Consider the following 24,154-nt stretch of genomic DNA (forward strand, 5'->3'; position numbering starts at 1 on the left):
TTGACTTGTAATAACCATATTGTCAGATCAGGAGATACAAACCTTCACATGACTTACACTTCACTTGTAATAACCATACTGCCAGATCAGGAGATATAAACCTTCACGTGACTTACATTTGAATTGTAATAACCATACTTTCAGATCAAGACATATAAACCTTCAATTGACTTACACTTGACTTGTAATAATCATATTGTCAAATCAGGACATATAAACATTCACATGACTTACACTTGACTTGTAATAACCATACTGTCAGATCGGGACATATAAACCTTCACATGACTTACACTCGACTTATAATAACCATGTTGTCAGATCAGGACATATAAACCTTCACATGACTTACATTTGACTTGTAATAACCATACTGTCAGATCAGGAGATACAAACCTTCACATGACTTACACCTGACTTGTAATAACCATACTGTCAGATCAGGACATATAAACCTTCACGTGACTTACACTTGACTTGTAATAACCATACTGTCAGATCAGGACATATAAACCTTCACGTGACCTACACTTGACTTGTTATAACCATAATGTCAGATCAGGTCATATAAACTTTCACACGACTTACACTTGACTTGTAATAACCATACTGTCAGATCGGGACATATAAACCTTCACGTGACTTACATTTTACTTGTAATAACCATACTGTCAGATCAGGACATATAAACCTTCACACGACTTACACTTTACTTATAATAACCATACTATCAGACTGGGACATATAAACCTTCAAATGACTTACATTTGACTTGTAATAACCATACTGTCAGATCAGGACATATAAACCTTCACGTGACCTACACTTGACTTGTTATAACCATACTGTCAGATCAGGACATATAAACCTTCACATGATTTAGACTTGACTTTTAATAACCATACTGTCAGATCAGGTCATATAAACCTTCACATGACTTACACTTGACTTGTAATAACCATACTGTCAGATCGGGACATATAAACCTTCTTGTGACTTACATTTGACTTGTAATAACCATACTGTCAGATCAGGACATATAAACCTTCACGTGACCTACACTTGACTTGTAATAACCATACTGTCAGATCAGGACATATAAACCTTCACGTGACCTACACTTGACTTGCAATTACCATACTGTCAGATCACGACATATAAGCCTTCACACGACTTACACTTGACTTGTAATAACCATACTGTCAGATCAGGACATATAAACCTTCACTTGACTTGTAATAACCAGATTGTCAGATCAGGACATATAAACCTTCACATGATTTACACTTGACTTGTAATAACCATACTGTCAGATCAGGACATATAAACCCTCACAGGACCTGCACTTGACTTGTAATAACCATACTGTCAGATCAGGACATATAAACCTTCACATGATTTAGACTTGACTTTTAATAACCATACTGTCAGATCAGGTCATATAAACCTTCACATGACTAACACTTGACTTGTAATAACCATACTGTCAGATCGGGACATATAAACCTTCACGTGACTTACATTTGACTTGTAATAACCATACTGTCAGATCAGGACATATAAACCTTCACGGGCCCTACACTTGACTTGTAATAACCGTACTGTCAGATCAGGACATATAAACCTTCACATGACCTACACTTGACTTGTAATAACCATATTGTCAGATCAGGAGATACAAACCTTCACATGACTTACACTTCACTTGTAATAACCATACTGCCAGATCATGAGATATAAACCTTCACGTGACTTACATTTGAATTGTAATAACCATACTTTCAGATCAAGACATATAAACCTTCAATTGACTTACACTTGACTTGTAATAACCATATTGTCAGATCAGGACATATAAACATTCATATGACTTACACTTGACTTGTAATAACCATACTGTCAGATCGGGACATATAAACCTTCACATGACTTACACTCGACTTATAATAACCATGTTGTCAGATCAGGACATATAAACCTTCACATGACTTACATTTTACTTGTAATAACCATACTGTCAGATCAGGAGATACAAACCTTCACATGACTTACACCTGACTTGTAATAACCATACTGTCAGATCAGGACATATAAACCTTCACGTGACTTACACTTGACTTGTAATAACCATACTGTCAGATCAGGACATATAAACCTTCACGTGACCTACACTTGACTTGTTATAACCATAATGTCAGATCAGGTCATATAAACTTTCACACGACTTACACTTGACTTGTAATAACCATACTGTCAGATCGGGATATATAAACCTTCACGTGACTTACATTTTACTTGTAATAACCATACTGTCAGATCAGGACATATAAACCTTCACACGACTTACACTTTACTTATAATAACCATACTGTCAGACTGGGACATATAAACCTTCAAATGACTTACATTTGACTTGTAATAACCATACTGTCAGATCAGGACATATAAACCTTCACGTGACCTACACTTGACTTGTTATAACCATACTGTCAGATCAGGACATATAAACCTTCACATGATTTAGACTTGACTTTTAATAACCATACTGTCAGATCAGGTCATATAAACCTTCACATGACTTACACTTGACTTGTAATAACCATACTGTCAGATCGGGACATATAAACCTTCTTGTGACTTACATTTGACTTGTAATAACCATACTGTCAGATCAGGACATATAAACCTTCACGTGACCTACACTTGACTTGCAATTACCATACTGTCAGATCACGACATATAAGCCTTCACACGACTTACACTTGACTTGTAATAACCATACTGTCAGATCAGGACATATAAACCTTCACTTGACTTGTAATAACCAGATTGTCAGATCAGGACATATAAAACTTCACATGATTTACACTTGACTTGTAATAACCATACTGTCAGATCAGCACATATAAACCCTCACAGGACCTGCACTTGACTTGTAATAACCATACTGTCAGATCAGGACATATAAACCTTCACACGACTTTCACTTGACTTGTAATAACCATAATGTCATATCGGGGCATATAAACCTTCACGTGACTTACATTTGACTTGTAATAACCATACTGTCAGATCAGGACATATAAACCTTCACGGGCCCTACACTTGACTTGTAATAACCATACTGTCAGATCAGGACATATAAACCTTCACATGACCTACACTTGACTTGTAATAACCATATTGTCAGATCAGGAGATACAAACCTTCACATGACTTTTACTTCACTTGTAATAACCATACTGCCAGATCAGGAGATATAAACCTTCACGTGACTTACATTTGAATTGTAACAACCATACTGTCAGATCAGGAGACATATAAACCTTCAATTGACTTACACTTGACTTTTAATAACCATATTGTCAGATCAGGACATATAAACATTCACATGACTTACACTTGACTTGTAATAACCATACTGTCAGATCGGGACATTTAAACTTCACATGAATTACACTCGACTTATAATAACCATGTTGTCAGATCAGGACATACAAACCTTCACATGACTTACATTTGACTTGTAATAACCATACTCTCAGATCAGGAGATACAAACCTTCACATGACTTACACCTGACTTGTAATAACCATACTGTCAGATCAGGACATATAAACCTTCACGTGACTTACACTTGACTTGTAATAACCATACTGTCAGATCAGGACATATAAACCTTCACGTGACCTACACTTGACTTGTTATAACCATAATGTCAGATCAGGTCATATAAACTTTCACACGACTTACACTTGACTTGTAATAACCATACTGTCAGATCGGGACATATAAACCTTCACGTGACTTACATTTTACTTGTAATAACCATACTGTCAGATCAGGACATATAAACCTTCACACGACTTACACTTTACTTATAATAACCATACTGTCAGACTGGGACATATAAACCTTCAAATGACTTACATTTGACTTGTAATACCCATACTGTCAGATCAGGACATATAAACCTTCACGTGACCTACACTTCACTTGTTATAACCATACTGTCAGATCAGGACATATAAACCTTCACATGATTTAGACTTGACTTTTAGTAACCATACTGTCAGATCAGGTCATATAAACCTTCACATGACTTACACTTGACTTGTAATAACCATACTGTCAGATCGGGACATATAAACCTTCTTGTGACTTACATTTGACTTGTAATAACCATTCTGTCAGATCAGGACATATAAACCTTCACGTGACCTACACTTGACTTGTAATAACCATACTGTCAGATCAGGACATATAAACCTTCACGTGACCTACACTTGACTTGCAATTACCATACTGTCAGATCACGACATATAAGCCTTCACACGACTTACACTTGACTTGTAATAACCATACTGTCAGATCAGGACATATAAACCCTCACAGGACCTGCACTTGACTTGTAATAACCATACTGTCAGATCAGGACATATAAACCTTCACACGACTTACACTTGACTTGTAATAACCATACTGTCATATCGGGGCATATAAACCTTCACGTGACTTACATTTGACTTGTAATAACCATACTGTAAGATCAGGACATATAAACCTTCACGTGACATACATTTGACTTGTAATAACCGTACTGTCATATCAGGACATATAAAACTTCAAGGGCCCTACACTTGACTTGTCATAACCATACTGTCAGATCAGGACATATAAACCTTCACGTGACCTACACTTGACTTGCAATTACCATACTGTCAGATCACGACATATAAGCCTTCACACGACTTACACTTGACTTGTAATAACCATAATGTCAGATCAGGACATATAAACCTTCACTTGACTTGTAATAACCATATTGTCAGATCAGGACATATAAACCTTCACATGATTTACACTTGACTTGTAATAACCATACTGTCAGATCAGGACATATAAACCCTCACATGACCTACACTTGACTTGTAATAACCATAGTGTCAGATCAGGACATATAAACCTTCACACGACTTACACTTGACTTCTAATAACCATACTGTCATATCGGGGCTTATAAACCTTCACGTGACTTACATTTGACTTGTAATAACCATACTGTCAGATCGGGACATATAAACCTTCACGTGACTTACATTTGACTTGTAATAACCATACTGTCAGATCAGGACATATAAACCTTCACGTGACCTACACTTGACTTGTAATAACCATACTGTCAGATCAGGACATATAAACCTTCACATGATTTAGACTTGATTTTTAATAACCATACTGTCAGATGAGGTCATATAAACCTTCACATGACTAACACTTGGCTTGTAATAACCATACTGTCAGATCGGGACATATAAACCTTCACGTGACTTACATTTGACTTGTAATAACCATACTGTCAGATCAGGACATATAAACCTTCATGTGACCTACACTTGACTTGCAATTACCATACTGTCAGATCATGACATATAAGCCTTCATACGACTTACACTTGACTTGTAATAACCATAATGTCAGATCAGGACATATAAACCTTCACTTGACTTGTAATAACCATATTGTCAGATCAGGACATATAAACCTTCACATGATTTACACTTGACTTGTAATAACCATACTGTCAGATCAGGACATATAAACCCTCACATGACCTACACTTGACTTGTAATAACCATACTGTCAGATCAGGACATATAAACCTTCACACGACTTACACTTGACCTCTAATAACCATACTGTCATATCGGGGCATATAAACCTTCACGTGACTTACATTTGACTTGTAATAACCATACTGTAAGATCAGGACATATAAACCTTCACGTGACTTACATTTGACTTGTAATAACCGTACTGTCAGATCAGGACATATAAACCTTCACGGGCCCTACACTTGACTTGTAATAACCATACTGTCAGATCAGGACATATAAACCTTCACATGATTTAGACTTGATTTTTAATAACCATACTGTCAGATGAGGGCATATAAACCTTCACATGACTAACACTTGGCTTGTAATAACCATACTGTCAGATCGGGACATATAAACCTTCACGTGACTTACATTTGACTTGTAATAACCATGCTGTCAGATCAGGACATATAAACCTTCATGTGACCTACACTTGACTTGCAATTACCATACTGTCAGATCATGACATATAAGCCTTCACACGACTTACACTTGACTTGTAATAACCATAATGTCAGATCAGGACATATAAACCTTCACTTGACTTGTAATAACCATATTGTCAGATCAGGACATATAAACCTTCACATGATTTACACTTGACTTGTAATAACCATACTGTCAGATCAGGACATATAAACCCTCACATGACCTACACTTGACTTGTAATAACCATACTGTCAGATCAGGACATATAAACCTTCACACGACTTACACTTGACTTCTAATAACCATACTGTCATATCGGGGCATATAAACCTTCACGTGACTTACATTTGACTTGTAATAACCATACTGTAAGATCAGGACATATAAACCTTCACGTGACTTACATTTGACTTGTAATAACCGTACTGTCAGATCAGGACATATAAACCTTCACGGGCCCTACACTTGACCTGTAATAACCATACTGTCAGATCAGGACATATAAACCTTCACATGACCTACACTTGACTTGTAATAACCATAGTGTCAGATCAGGAGATACAAACCTTCACATGACTTACACTTCACTTGTAATAACCATACTGCCAGATCAGGAGATATAAACCTTCACGTGACTTACATTTGAATTGTAATAACCATACTGTCAGATCAAGACATATAAACCTTCAATTGACTTACACTTGACTTGTAATAACCATATTGTCAGATCAGGACATATAAACATTCACATGACTTACACTTGACTTGTAATAACCATACTGTCGGATCGTGACATATAAACCTTCACATGACTTACACTCGACTTATAATAACCATGTTGTCAGATCAGGACATATAAACCTTCACATGACTTACATTTGACTTGTAATAACCATACTGTCAGATCAGGAGATACAAACCTTCACATGACTTACACCTGACTTGTAATAACCATACTGTCAGATCAGGACATGTAAACCTTCACGTGACTTACACTTGACTTGTAATAACCATACTGTCAGATCAGGACATATAAACCTTCACGTGTCCTACACTTGACTTGTTATAACCATACTGTCAGATCAGGTCATATAAACTTTCACACGACTTACATTTGACTTGTAATAACCATACTGTCAGATCAGGACATATAAACCTTCACATGACTTACACTTGACTTGTTATAACCATACTGTAAGATCAGGACATATAAACCTTCACATGATTTAGACTTGACTTTTAATAACCATACTGTCAGATCAGGTCATATAAACCTTCACATGACTTACACTTGACTTGTAATAACCATACTGTCAGATCGGGACATATAAACCTTCTTGTGACTTACATTTGACTTGTAATAACCATACTGTCAGATCAGGACATATAAACCTTCACGTGACCTACACTTGACTTGTAATAACCATACTGTCAGATCAGGACATATAAACCTTCACGTGACCTACACTTGACTTGCAATTACCATACTGTCAGATCACGACATATAAGCCTTCACACGACTTACACTTGACTTGTAATAACCATACTGTCAGATCAGGACATATAAACCTTCACTTGACTTGTAATAACCAGATTGTCAGATCAGGACATATAAACCTTCACATGATTTACACGACTTGTAATAACCATACTGTCAGATCAGGACATATAAACCTTCACGTGACCTACACTTGACTTGTTATAACCATACTGTCAGATAAGGTCATATAAACTTTCGCACGACTTACACTTGACTTGTAATAACCATACTGTCAGATCGGGACATATAAACCTTCACGTGACTTACATTTTACTTGTAATAACCATACTGTAAGATCAGGACATATAAACCTTCACGTGACTTACACTTTACTTATAATAACCATACTGTCAGACTGGCACATATAAACCTTCAAATGACTTACATTTGACTTGTAATAACCATACTGTCAGATCAGGACATATAAACCTTCACGTGACCTACACTTGACTTGTTATAACCATACTGTCAGACCAGGACATATAAACCTTCACATGATTTAGACTTGACTTTTAATAACCTTACTGTCAGATCAGGTCATATAAACCTTCACATGACTTACACTTGACTTGTAATAACCATACTGTCAGATCGGGACATATAAACCTTCTTGTGACTTACATTTGACTTGTAATAACCATACTGTCAGATCAGGACATATAAACCTTCACGTGACCTACACTTGACTTGTAATAACCATACTGTCAGATCAGGACATATAAACCTTCACGTGACCTACACTTGACTTGCAATTACCATACTGTCAGATCACGACATATAAGCCTTCACACGACTTACACTTGACTTGTAATAACCATAATGTCAGATCAGGACATATAAACCTTCACTTGACTTGTAATAACCATATTGTCAGATCAGGACATATAAACCTTCACATGATTTACACTTGACTTGTAATAACGATACTGTCAGATCAGGACATATAAACCCTCACATGACCTACACTTGACTTGTAATAACCATAGTGTCAGATCAGGACATATAAACCTTCACACGACTTACACTTGACTTCTAATAACCATACTGTCATATCGGGGCATATAAACCTTCACGTGACTTACATTTGACTTGTAATAACCATACTGTCAGATCGGGACATATAAACCTTCACGTGACTTACATTTGACTTGTAATAACCATACTGTCAGATCAGGACATATAAACCTTCACGTGACCTTCACTTGACTTGTAATAACCATACTGTCAGATCGGGACATATAAACCTTCACGTGACTTACATTTGACTTGCAATAACCATACTGTCAGATCAGGACATATAAACCTTCACGTGACCTACACTTGACTTGTTATAACCATACTGTCAGATCAGGACATATAAACCTTCACGTGACCTACACTTGACTTGCAATTACCATACTGTCAGATCATGACATATAAGCCTTCACACGACTTACACTTGACTTGTAATAACCATAATGTCAGATCAGGACATATAAACCTTCACTTGACTTGTAATAACCATATTGTCAGATCAGGACATATAAAACTTCACATGACCTACACTTGACTTGTAATAACCATACTGTCAGATCAGGACATATAAACCTTCACACGACTTACACTTGACTTCTAATAACCATACTGTCATATCGGGGCATATAAACCTACACGTGACTTACATTTACTTGTAATAACCATACTGTAAGATCAGGACATATAAACCTTCACGTGACCTACACTTGACTTGTAATAACCATATTGTCAGATCAGGAGATACAAACCTTCACATGACTTACACTTCACTTGTAATAACCATACTGCCAGATCAGGAGATATAAACCTTCACGTGACTTACATTTGAATTGTAATAACCATACTTTCAGATCAAGACATATAAACCTTCAATTGACTTACACTTGACTTGTAATAACCATATTGTCAAATCAGGACATATAAACATTCACATGACTTACACTTGACTTGTAATAACCATACTGTCAGATCGGGACATATAAACCTTCACATGACTTACACTCGACTTATAATAACCATGTTGTCAGATCAGGACATATAAACCTTCACATGACTTACATTTGACTTGTAATAACCATACTGTCAGATCAGGAGATACAAACCTTCACATGACTTACACCTGACTTGTAATAACCATACTGTCAGATCAGGACATATAAACCTTCACGTGACTTACACTTGACTTGTAATAACCATACTGTCAGATCAGGACATATAAACCTTCACGTGACCTACACTTGACTTGTTATAACCATAATGTCAGATCAGGTCATATAAACTTTCACACGACTTACACTTGACTTGTAATAACCATACTGTCAGATCAGGACATATAAACCTTCACACGACTTACACTTGACTTCTAATAACCATACTGTCATATCGGGGCATATAAACCTTCACGTGACTTACATTTGACTTGTAATAACCATACTGTAAGATCAGGACATATAAACCTTCACGTGACTTACATTTGACTTGTAATAACCGTACTGTCAGATCAGGACATATAAACCTTCACGGGCCCTACACTTGACCTGTAATAACCATACTGTCAGATCAGGACATATAAACCTTCACATGACCTACACTTGACTTGTAATAACCATAGTGTCAGATCAGGAGATACAAACCTTCACATGACTTACACTTCACTTGTAATAACCATACTGCCAGATCAGGAGATATAAACCTTCACGTGACTTACATTTGAATTGTAATAACCATACTGTCAGATCAAGACATATAAACCTTCAATTGACTTACACTTGACTTGTAATAACCATATTGTCAGATCAGGACATATAAACATTCACATGACTTACACTTGACTTGTAATAACCATACTGTCGGATCGTGACATATAAACCTTCACATGACTTACACTCGACTTATAATAACCATGTTGTCAGATCAGGACATATAAACCTTCACATGACTTACATTTGACTTGTAATAACCATACTGTCAGATCAGGAGATACAAACCTTCACATGACTTACACCTGACTTGTAATAACCATACTGTCAGATCAGGACATGTAAACCTTCACGTGACTTACACTTGACTTGTAATAACCATACTGTCAGATCAGGACATATAAACCTTCACGTGTCCTACACTTGACTTGTTATAACCATACTGTCAGATCAGGTCATATAAACTTTCACACGACTTACATTTGACTTGTAATAACCATACTGTCAGATCAGGACATATAAACCTTCACATGACTTACACTTGACTTGTTATAACCATACTGTAAGATCAGGACATATAAACCTTCACATGATTTAGACTTGACTTTTAATAACCATACTGTCAGATCAGGTCATATAAACCTTCACATGACTTACACTTGACTTGTAATAACCATACTGTCAGATCGGGACATATAAACCTTCTTGTGACTTACATTTGACTTGTAATAACCATACTGTCAGATCAGGACATATAAACCTTCACGTGACCTACACTTGACTTGTAATAACCATACTGTCAGATCAGGACATATAAACCTTCACGTGACCTACACTTGACTTGCAATTACCATACTGTCAGATCACGACATATAAGCCTTCACACGACTTACACTTGACTTGTAATAACCATACTGTCAGATCAGGACATATAAACCTTCACTTGACTTGTAATAACCAGATTGTCAGATCAGGACATATAAACCTTCACATGATTTACACGACTTGTAATAACCATACTGTCAGATCAGGACATATAAACCTTCACGTGACCTACACTTGACTTGTTATAACCATACTGTCAGATAAGGTCATATAAACTTTCGCACGACTTACACTTGACTTGTAATAACCATACTGTCAGATCGGGACATATAAACCTTCACGTGACTTACATTTTACTTGTAATAACCATACTGTAAGATCAGGACATATAAACCTTCACGTGACTTACACTTTACTTATAATAACCATACTGTCAGACTGGCACATATAAACCTTCAAATGACTTACATTTGACTTGTAATAACCATACTGTCAGATCAGGACATATAAACCTTCACGTGACCTACACTTGACTTGTTATAACCATACTGTCAGACCAGGACATATAAACCTTCACATGATTTAGACTTGACTTTTAATAACCTTACTGTCAGATCAGGTCATATAAACCTTCACATGACTTACACTTGACTTGTAATAACCATACTGTCAGATCGGGACATATAAACCTTCTTGTGACTTACATTTGACTTGTAATAACCATACTGTCAGATCAGGACATATAAACCTTCACGTGACCTACACTTGACTTGTAATAACCATACTGTCAGATCAGGACATATAAACCTTCACGTGACCTACACTTGACTTGCAATTACCATACTGTCAGATCACGACATATAAGCCTTCACACGACTTACACTTGACTTGTAATAACCATAATGTCAGATCAGGACATATAAACCTTCACTTGACTTGTAATAACCATATTGTCAGATCAGGACATATAAACCTTCACATGATTTACACTTGACTTGTAATAACGATACTGTCAGATCAGGACATATAAACCCTCACATGACCTACACTTGACTTGTAATAACCATAGTGTCAGATCAGGACATATAAACCTTCACACGACTTACACTTGACTTCTAATAACCATACTGTCATATCGGGGCATATAAACCTTCACGTGACTTACATTTGACTTGTAATAACCATACTGTCAGATCGGGACATATAAACCTTCACGTGACTTACATTTGACTTGTAATAACCATACTGTCAGATCAGGACATATAAACCTTCACGTGACCTTCACTTGACTTGTAATAACCATACTGTCAGATCGGGACATATAAACCTTCACGTGACTTACATTTGACTTGCAATAACCATACTGTCAGATCAGGACATATAAACCTTCACGTGACCTACACTTGACTTGTTATAACCATACTGTCAGATCAGGACATATAAACCTTCACGTGACCTACACTTGACTTGCAATTACCATACTGTCAGATCATGACATATAAGCCTTCACACGACTTACACTTGACTTGTAATAACCATAATGTCAGATCAGGACATATAAACCTTCACTTGACTTGTAATAACCATATTGTCAGATCAGGACATATAAAACTTCACATGACCTACACTTGACTTGTAATAACCATACTGTCAGATCAGGACATATAAACCTTCACACGACTTACACTTGACTTCTAATAACCATACTGTCATATCGGGGCATATAAACCTACACGTGACTTACATTTACTTGTAATAACCATACTGTAAGATCAGGACATATAAACCTTCACGTGACCTACACTTGACTTGTAATAACCATATTGTCAGATCAGGAGATACAAACCTTCACATGACTTACACTTCACTTGTAATAACCATACTGCCAGATCAGGAGATATAAACCTTCACGTGACTTACATTTGAATTGTAATAACCATACTTTCAGATCAAGACATATAAACCTTCAATTGACTTACACTTGACTTGTAATAACCATATTGTCAAATCAGGACATATAAACATTCACATGACTTACACTTGACTTGTAATAACCATACTGTCAGATCGGGACATATAAACCTTCACATGACTTACACTCGACTTATAATAACCATGTTGTCAGATCAGGACATATAAACCTTCACATGACTTACATTTGACTTGTAATAACCATACTGTCAGATCAGGAGATACAAACCTTCACATGACTTACACCTGACTTGTAATAACCATACTGTCAGATCAGGACATATAAACCTTCACGTGACTTACACTTGACTTGTAATAACCATACTGTCAGATCAGGACATATAAACCTTCACGTGACCTACACTTGACTTGTTATAACCATAATGTCAGATCAGGTCATATAAACTTTCACACGACTTACACTTGACTTGTAATAACCATACTGTCAGATCGGGACATATAAACCTTCACGTGACTTACATTTGACTTGTAATAACCATACTGTCAGATCAGGACATATAAACCTTCACGTGACCTACACTTGACTTGTTATAACCATACTGTCAGATCAGGACATATAAACCTTCACGTGACCTACACTTGACTTGCAATTACCATACTGTCAGATCACGACATATAAGCCTTCACACGACTTACATTTGACTTGTAATAACCATACTGTCAGATCAGAACATATAAACCTTCACATGATTTAGGCTTGACTTTTAATAACCATACTGTCAGATCAGGTCATATAAACCTTCACATGACTAACACTTGACTTGTAATAACCATACTGTCAGATCGGGACATATAAACCTTCACATGACTTACATTTGACTTGTAATAACCATACTGTCAGATCAGGACATATAAACCTTCACGTGACCTACACTTGACTTGTTATAACCATACTGTCAGATCAGGACATATAAACCTTCACGTGACCTACACTTGACTTGCAATTACCATACTGTCAGATCACGACATATAAGCCTTCACACGACTTACACTTGACTTGTAATAACCATAATGTCAGATCAGGACATATAAACCTTCACTTGACTTGTAATAACCATATTGTCAGATCAGGACATATAAACCTTCACATGATTTACACTTGACTTGTAATAACCATACTGTCAGATCAGGACATATAAACCCTCACATGACCTACACTTGACTTGTAATAACCATACTGTCAGATCAGGACATATAAACCTTCACACGACTTACACTTGACTTCTAATAACCATACTGTCATATCGGGGCATATAAACCTTCACGTGACTTACATTTGACTTGTAATAACCATACTGTAAGATCAGGACATATAAACCTTCACATGACTTACATTTGACTTGTAATAACCGTACTGTCAGATCAGGACATATAAACCTTCACGGGCCCTACACTTGACTTGTAATAACCATACTGTCAGATCAGGACATATAAACCTTCACATGACCTACACTTGACTTGTAATAACCATATTGTCAGATCAGGAGATACAAACCTTCACATGACTTACACTTCACTTGTAATAACCATACTGCCAGATCAGGAGATATAAACCTTCACGTGACTTACATTTGAATTGTAATAACCATACTGTCAGATCAAGACATATAAACCTTCAATTGACTTACACTTGACTTGTAATAACCATATTGTCAGATCAGGACATATAAACATTCACATGACTTACACTTGACTTGTAATAACCATACTGTCAGATCGGGACATATAAACCTTCACATGACTTACACTCGACTTATAATAACCATGTTGTCAGATCAGGACATATAAACCTTCACATGACTTACATTTGACTTGTAATAACCATACTGTCAGATCAGGAGATACAAACCTTCACATGACTTACACCTGACTTGTAATAACCATACTGTCAGATCAGGACATATAAACCTTCACGTGACTTACACTTGACTTGTAATAACCATACTGTCAGATCAGGACATATAAACCTTCACGTGACCTACACTTGACTTGTTATAACCATACTGTCAGATAAGGTCATATAAACTTTCACACGACTTACACTTGACTTGTAATAACCATACTGTCAGATCGGGACATATAAACCTTCACGTGACTTACATTTTACTTGTAATAACCATACTGTCAGATCAGGACATATAAACCTTCACACGACTTACACTTTACTTATAATAACCATACTGTCAGACTGGCACATATAAACCTTCAAATGACTTACATTTGATTTGTAATAACCATACTGTCAGATCAGGACATATAAACCTTCACGTGACCTACACTTGACTTGTTATAACCATACTGTCAGATCAGGACATATAAACCTTCACATGATTTAGACTTGACTTTTAATAACCTTACTGTCAGATCAGGTCATATAAACCTTCACATGACTTACACTTGACTTGTAATAACCATACTGTCAGATCGGGACATATAAACCTTCTTGTGACTTACATTTGACTTGTAATAACCATACTGTCAGATCAGGACATATAAACCTTCACGTGACCTACACTTGACTTGTAATAACCATACTGTCAGATCAGGACATATAAACCTTCACGTGACCTACACTTGACTTGCAATTACCATACTGTCAGATCACGACATATAAGCCTTCACACGACTTACACTTGACTTGTAATAACCATAATGTCAGATCAGGACATATAAACCTTCACTTGACTTGTAATAACCATATTGTCAGATCAGGACATATAAACCTTCACATGATTTACACTTGACTTGTAATGACGATACTGTCAGATCAGGACATATAAACCCTCACATGACCTACACTTGACTTGTAATAACCATAGTGTCAGATCAGGACATATAAACCTTCACACGACTTACACTTGACTTGTAATAACCATACTGTCAGATCAGGACATATAAACCTTCACGTGACTTACACTTGACTTGTAATAACCATACTGTCAGATCAGGACATATAAACCTTCACGTGACCTACACTTGACTTGTTATAACCATACTGTCAGATAAGGTCATATAAACTTTCACACGACTTACACTTGACTTGTAATAACCATACTGTCAGATCGGGACATATAAACCTTCACGTGACTTACATTTTACTTGTAATAACCATACTGTCAGATCAGGACATATAAACCTTCACACGACTTACACTTTACTTATAATAACCATACTGTCAGACTGGCACATATAAACCTTCAAATGACTTACATTTGATTTGTAATAACCATACTGTCAGATCAGGACATATAAACCTTCACGTGACCTACACTTGACTTGTTATAACCATACTGTCAGATCAGGACATATAAACCTTCACATGATTTAGACTTGACTTTTAATAACCTTACTGTCAGATCAGGTCATATAAACCTTCACATGACTTACACTTGACTTGTAATAACCATACTGTCAGATCGGGACATATAAACCTTCTTGTGACTTACATTTGACTTGTAATAACCATACTGTCAGATCAGGACATATAAACCTTCACGTGACCTACACTTGACTTGTAATAACCATACTGTCAGATCAGGACATATAAACCTTCACGTGACCTACACTTGACTTGCAATTACCATACTGTCAGATCACGACATATAAGCCTTCACACGACTTACACTTGACTTGTAATAACCATAATGTCAGATCAGGACATATAAACCTTCACTTGACTTGTAATAACCATATTGTCAGATCAGGACATATAAACCTTCACATGATTTACACTTGACTTGTAATAACGATACTGTCAGATCAGGACATATAAACCCTCACATGACCTACACTTGACTTGTAATAACCATAGTGTCAGATCAGGACATATAAACCTTCACACGACTTACACTTGACTTCTAATAACCATACTGTCATATCGGGGCATATAAACCTTCACGTGACTTACATTTGACTTGTAATAACCATACTGTCAGATCGGGACATATAAACCTTCACGTGACTTACATTTGACTTGTAATAACCATACTGTCAGATCAGGACATATAAACCTTCACGTGACCTTCACTTGACTTGTAATAACCATACTGTCAGATCGGGACATATAAACCTTCACGTGACTTACATTTGACTTGCAATAACCATACTGTCAGATCAGGACATATAAACCTTCACGTGACCTACACTTGACTTGTTATAACCATACTGTCAGATCAGGACATATAAACCTTCACGTGACCTACACTTGACTTGCAATTACCATACTGTCAGATCATGACATATAAGCCTTCACACGACTTACACTTGACTTGTAATAACCATAATGTCAGATCAGGACATATAAACCTTCACTTGACTTGTAATAACCATATTGTCAGATCAGGACATATAAAACTTCACATGACCTACACTTGACTTGTAATAACCATACTGTAAGATCAGGACATATAAACCTTCACATGACTTACATTTGACTTGTAATAACCGTACTGTCAGATCAGGACATATAAACCTTCACGGGCCCTACACTTGACTTGTAATAACCATACTGTCAGATCAGGACATATAAACCTTCACATGACCTACACTTGACTTGTAATAACCATATTGTCAGATCAGGAGATACAAACCTTCACATGACTTACACTTCACTTGTAATAACCATACTGCCAGATCAGGAGATATAAACCTTCACGTGACTTACATTTGAATTGTAATAACCATACTGTCAGATCAAGACATATAAACCTTCAATTGACTTACACTTGACTTGTAATAACCATATTGTCAGATCAGGACATATAAACATTCACATGACTTACACTTGACTTGTAATAACCATACTGTCAGATCGGGACATATAAACCTTCACATGACTTACACTCGACTTATAATAACCATGTTGTCAGATCAGGACATATAAACCTTCACATGACTTACATTTGACTTGTAATAACCATACTGTCAGATCAGGAGATACAAACCTTCACATGACTTACACCTGACTTGTAATAACCATACTGTCAGATCAGGACATATAAACCTTCACGTGACTTACACTTGACTTGTAATAACCATACTGTCAGATCAGGACATATAAACCTTCACGTGACCTACACTTGACTTGTTATAACCATACTGTCAGATAAGGTCATATAAACTTTCACACGACTTACACTTGACTTGTAATAACCATACTGTCAGATCGGGACATATAAACCTTCACGTGACTTACATTTTACTTGTAATAACCATACTGTCAGATCAGGACATATAAACCTTCACACGACTTACACTTTACTTATAATAACCATACTGTCAGACTGGCACATATAAACCTTCAAATGACTTACATTTGATTTGTAATAACCATACTGTCAGATCAGGACATATAAACCTTCACGTGACCTACACTTGACTTGTTATAACCATACTGTCAGATCAGGACATATAAACCTTCACATGATTTAGACTTGACTTTTAATAACCTTACTGTCAGATCAGGTCATATAAACCTTCACATGACTTACACTTGACTTGCAATTACCATACTGTCAGATCACGACATATAAGCCTTCACACGACTTACACTTGACTTGTAATAACCATAATGTCAGATCAGGACATATAAACCTTCACTTGACTTGTAATAACCATATTGTCAGATCAGGACATATAAACCTTCACATGATTTACACTTGACTTGTAATAACGATACTGTCAGATCAGGACATATAAACCCTCACATGACCTACACTTGACTTGTAATAACCATAGTGTCAGATCAGGACATATAAACCTTCACACGACTTACACTTGACTTCTAATAACCATAATGTCATATCGGGGCATATAAACCTTCACGTGACTTACATTTGACTTGTAATAACCATACTGTCAGATCGGGACATATAAACCTTCACGTGACTTACATTTGACTTGTAATAACCATACTGTCAGATCAGGACATATAAACCTTCACGTGACCTTCACTTGACTTGTAATAACCATACTGTCAGATCGGGACATATAAACCTTCACGTGACTTACATTTGACTTGCAATAACCATACTGTCAGATCAGGACATATAAACCTTCACGTGACCTACACTTGACTTGTTATAACCATACTGTCAGATCAGGACATATAAACCTTCACGTGACCTACACTTGACTTGCAATTACCATACTGTCAGATCATGACATATAAGCCTTCACACGACTTACACTTGACTTGTAATAACCATAATGTCAGATCAGGACATATAAACCTTCACTTGACTTGTAATAACCATATTGTCAGATCAGGACATATAAAACTTCACATGACCTACACTTGACTTGTAATAACCATACTGTCAGATCAGGACATATAAACCTTCACACGACTTACACTTGACTTCTAATAACCATACTGTCATATCGGGGCATATAAACCTACACGTGACTTACATTTACTTGTAATAACCATACTGTAAGATCAGGACATATAAACCTTCACGTGACCTACACTTGACTTGTAATAACCATATTGTCAGATCAGGAGATACAAACCTTCACATGACTTACACTTCACTTGTAATAACCATACTGCCAGATCAGGAGATATAAACCTTCACGTGACTTACATTTGAATTGTAATAACCATACTTTCAGATCAAGACATATAAACCTTCAATTGACTTACACTTGACTTGTAATAACCATATTGTCAAATCAGGACATATAAACATTCACATGACTTACACTTGACTTGTAATAACCATACTGTCAGATCGGGACATATAAACCTTCACATGACTTACACTCGACTTATAATAACCATGTTGTCAGATCAGGACATATAAACCTTCACATGACTTACATTTGACTTGTAATAACCATACTGTCAGATCAGGAGATACAAACCTTCACATGACTTACACCTGACTTGTAATAACCATACTGTCAGATCAGGACATATAAACCTTCACGTGACTTACACTTGACTTGTAATAACCATACTGTCAGATCAGGACATATAAACCTTCACGTGACCTACACTTGACTTGTTATAACCATAATGTCAGATCAGGTCATATAAACTTTCACACGACTTACACTTGACTTGTAATAACCATACTGTCAGATCGGGACATATAAACCTTCACGTTACTTACATTTTACTTGTAATAACCATACTGTCAGATCAGGACATATAAACCTTCACACGACTTACACTTTACTTATAATAACCATACTATCAGACTGGGACATATAAACCTTCAAATGACTTACATTTGACTTGTAATAACCATACTGTCAGATCAGGACATATAAACCTTCACGTGACCTACACTTGACTTGTTATAACCATACTGTCAGATCAGGACATATAAACCTTCACATGATTTAGACTTGACTTTTAATAACCATACTGTCAGATCAGGTCATATAAACCTTCACATGACTTACACTTGACTTGTAATAACCATACTGTCAGATCGGGACATATAAACCTTCTTGTGACTTACATTTGACTTGTAATAACCATACTGTCAGATCAGGACATATAAACCTTCACGTGACCTACACTTGACTTGTAATAACCATACTGTCAGATCAGGACATATAAACCTTCACGTGACCTACACTTGACTTGCAATTACCATACTGTCAGATCACGACATATAAGCCTTCACACGAGTTACACTTGACTTGTAATAACCATACTGTCAGATCAGGACATATAAACCTTCACTTGACTTGTAATAACCAGATTGTCAGATCAGGACATATAAACCTTCACATGATTTACACTTGACTTGTAATAACCATACTGTCAGATCAGGACATATAAACCCTCACAGGACCTGCACTTGACTTGTAATAACCATACTGTCAGATCAGGACATATAAACCTTCACATGATTTAGACTTGACTTTTAATAACCATACTGTCAGATCAGGTCATATAAACCTTCACATGACTAACACTTGACTTGTAATAACCATACTGTCAGATCGGGACATATAAACCTTCACGTGACTTACATTTGACTTGTAATAACCATACTGTCAGATCAGGACATATAAACCTTCACGGGCCCTACACTTGACTTGTAATAACCGTACTGTCAGATCAGGACATAAAAACCTTCACATGACCTACACTTGACTTGTAATAACCATATTGTCAGATCAGGAGATACAAACCTTCACATGACTTACACTTCACTTGTAATAACCATACTGCCAGATCATGAGATATAAACCTTCACGTGACTTACATTTGAATTGTAATAACCATACTTTCAGATCAAGACATATAAACCTTCAATTGACTTACACTTGACTTGTAATAACCATATTGTCAGATCAGGACATATAAACATTCATATGACTTACACTTGACTTGTAATAACCATACTGTCAGATCGGGACATATAAACCTTCACATGACTTACACTCGACTTATAATAACCATGTTGTCAGATCAGGACATATAAACCTTCACATGACTTACATTTGACTTGTAATAACCATACTGTCAGATCAGGAGATACAAACCTTCACATGACTTACACCTGACTTGTAATAACCATACTGTCAGATCAGGACATATAAACCTTCACGTGACTTACACTTGACTTGTAATAACCATACTGTCAGATCAGGACATATAAACCTTCACGTGACCTACACTTGACTTGTTATAACCATAATGTCAGATCAGGTCATATAAACTTTCACACGACTTACACTTGACTTGTAATAACCATACTGTCAGATCGGGATATATAAACCTTCACGTGACTTACATTTTACTTGTAATAACCATACTGTCAGATCAGGACATATAAACCTTCACACGACTTACACTTTACTTATAATAACCATACTGTCAGACTGGGACATATAAACCTTCAAATGACTTACATTTGACTTGTAATAACCATACTGTCAGATCAGGACATATAAACCTTCACGTGACCTACACTTGACTTGTTATAACCATACTGTCAGATCAGGACATATAAACCTTCACATGATTTAGACTTGACTTTTAATAACCATACTGTCAGATCAGGTCATATAAACCTTCACATGACTTACACTTGACTTGTAATAACCATACTGTCAGATCGGGACATATAAACCTTCTTGTGACTTACATTTGACTTGTAATAACCATACTGTCAGATCAGGACATATAAACCTTCACGTGACCTACACTTGACTTGCAATTACCATACTGTCAGATCACGACATATAAGCCTTCACACGACTTACACTTGACTTGTAATAACCATACTGTCAGATCAGGACATATAAACCTTCACTTGACTTGTAATAACCAGATTGTCAGATCAGGACATATAAAACTTCACATGATTTACACTTGACTTGTAATAACCATACTGTCAGATCAGCACATATAAACCCTCACAGGACCTGCACTTGACTTGTAATAACCATACTGTCAGATCAGGACATATAAACCTTCACACGACTTACACTTGACTTGTAATAACCATAATGTCATATCGGGGCATATAAACCTTCACGTGACTTACATTTGACTTGTAATAACCATACTGTCAGATCAGGACATATAAACCTTCACGGGCCCTACACTTGACTTGTAATAACCATACTGTCAGATCAGGACATATAAACCTTCACATGACCTACACTTGACTTGTAATAACCATATTGTCAGATCAGGAGATACAAACCTTCACATGACTTTTACTTCACTTGTAATAACCATACTGCCAGATCAGGAGATATAAACCTTCACGTGACTTACATTTGAATTGTAACAACCATACTGTCAGATCAGGAGACATATAAACCTTCAATTGACTTACACTTGACTTTTAATAACCATATTGTCAGATCAGGACATATAAACATTCACATGACTTACACTTGACTTGTAATAACCATACTGTCAGATCGGGACATTTAAACTTCACATGAATTACACTCGACTTATAATAACCATGTTGTCAGATCAGGACATACAAACCTTCACATGACTTACATTTGACTTGTAATAACCATACTCTCAGATCAGGAGATACAAACCTTCACATGACTTACACCTGACTTGTAATAACCATACTGTCAGATCAGGTCATATAAACCTTCACATGACTTACACTTGACTTGTAATAACCATACTGTCAGATCGGGACATATAAACCTTCTTGTGACTTACATTTGACTTGTAATAACCATACTGTCAGATCAGGACATATAAACCTTCACGTGACCTACACTTGACTTGCAATTACCATACTGTCAGATCACGACATATAAGCCTTCACACGACTTACACTTGACTTGTAATAACCATACTGTCAGATCAGGACATATAAACCTTCACTTGACTTGTAATAACCAGATTGTCAGATCAGGACATATAAAACTTCACATGATTTACACTTGACTTGTAATAACCATACTGTCAGATCAGCACATATAAACCCTCACAGGACCTGCACTTGACTTGTAATAACCATACTGTCAGATCAGGACATATAAACCTTCACACGACTTACACTTGACTTGTAATAACCATAATGTCATATCGGGGCATATAAACCTTCACGTGACTTACATTTGACTTGTAATAACCATACTGTCAGATCAGGACATATAAACCTTCACGGGCCCTACACTTGACTTGTAATAACCATACTGTCAGATCAGGACATATAAACCTTCACATGACCTACACTTGACTTGTAATAACCATATTGTCAGATCAGGAGATACAAACCTTCACATGACTTTTACTTCACTTGTAATAACCATACTGCCAGATCAGGAGATATAAACCTTCACGTGACTTACATTTGAATTGTAACAACCATACTGTCAGATCAGGAGACATATAAACCTTCAATTGACTTACACTTGACTTTTAATAACCATATTGTCAGATCAGGACATATAAACATTCACATGACTTACACTTGACTTGTAATAACCATACTGTCAGATCGGGACATTTAAACTTCACATGAATTACACTCGACTTATAA

The sequence above is a fragment of the Lampris incognitus genome, chromosome 2 (genome assembly GCF_029633865.1).
Source record: "Lampris incognitus isolate fLamInc1 chromosome 2, fLamInc1.hap2, whole genome shotgun sequence".
NCBI lineage: Eukaryota > Metazoa > Chordata > Actinopteri > Lampriformes > Lampridae > Lampris > Lampris incognitus.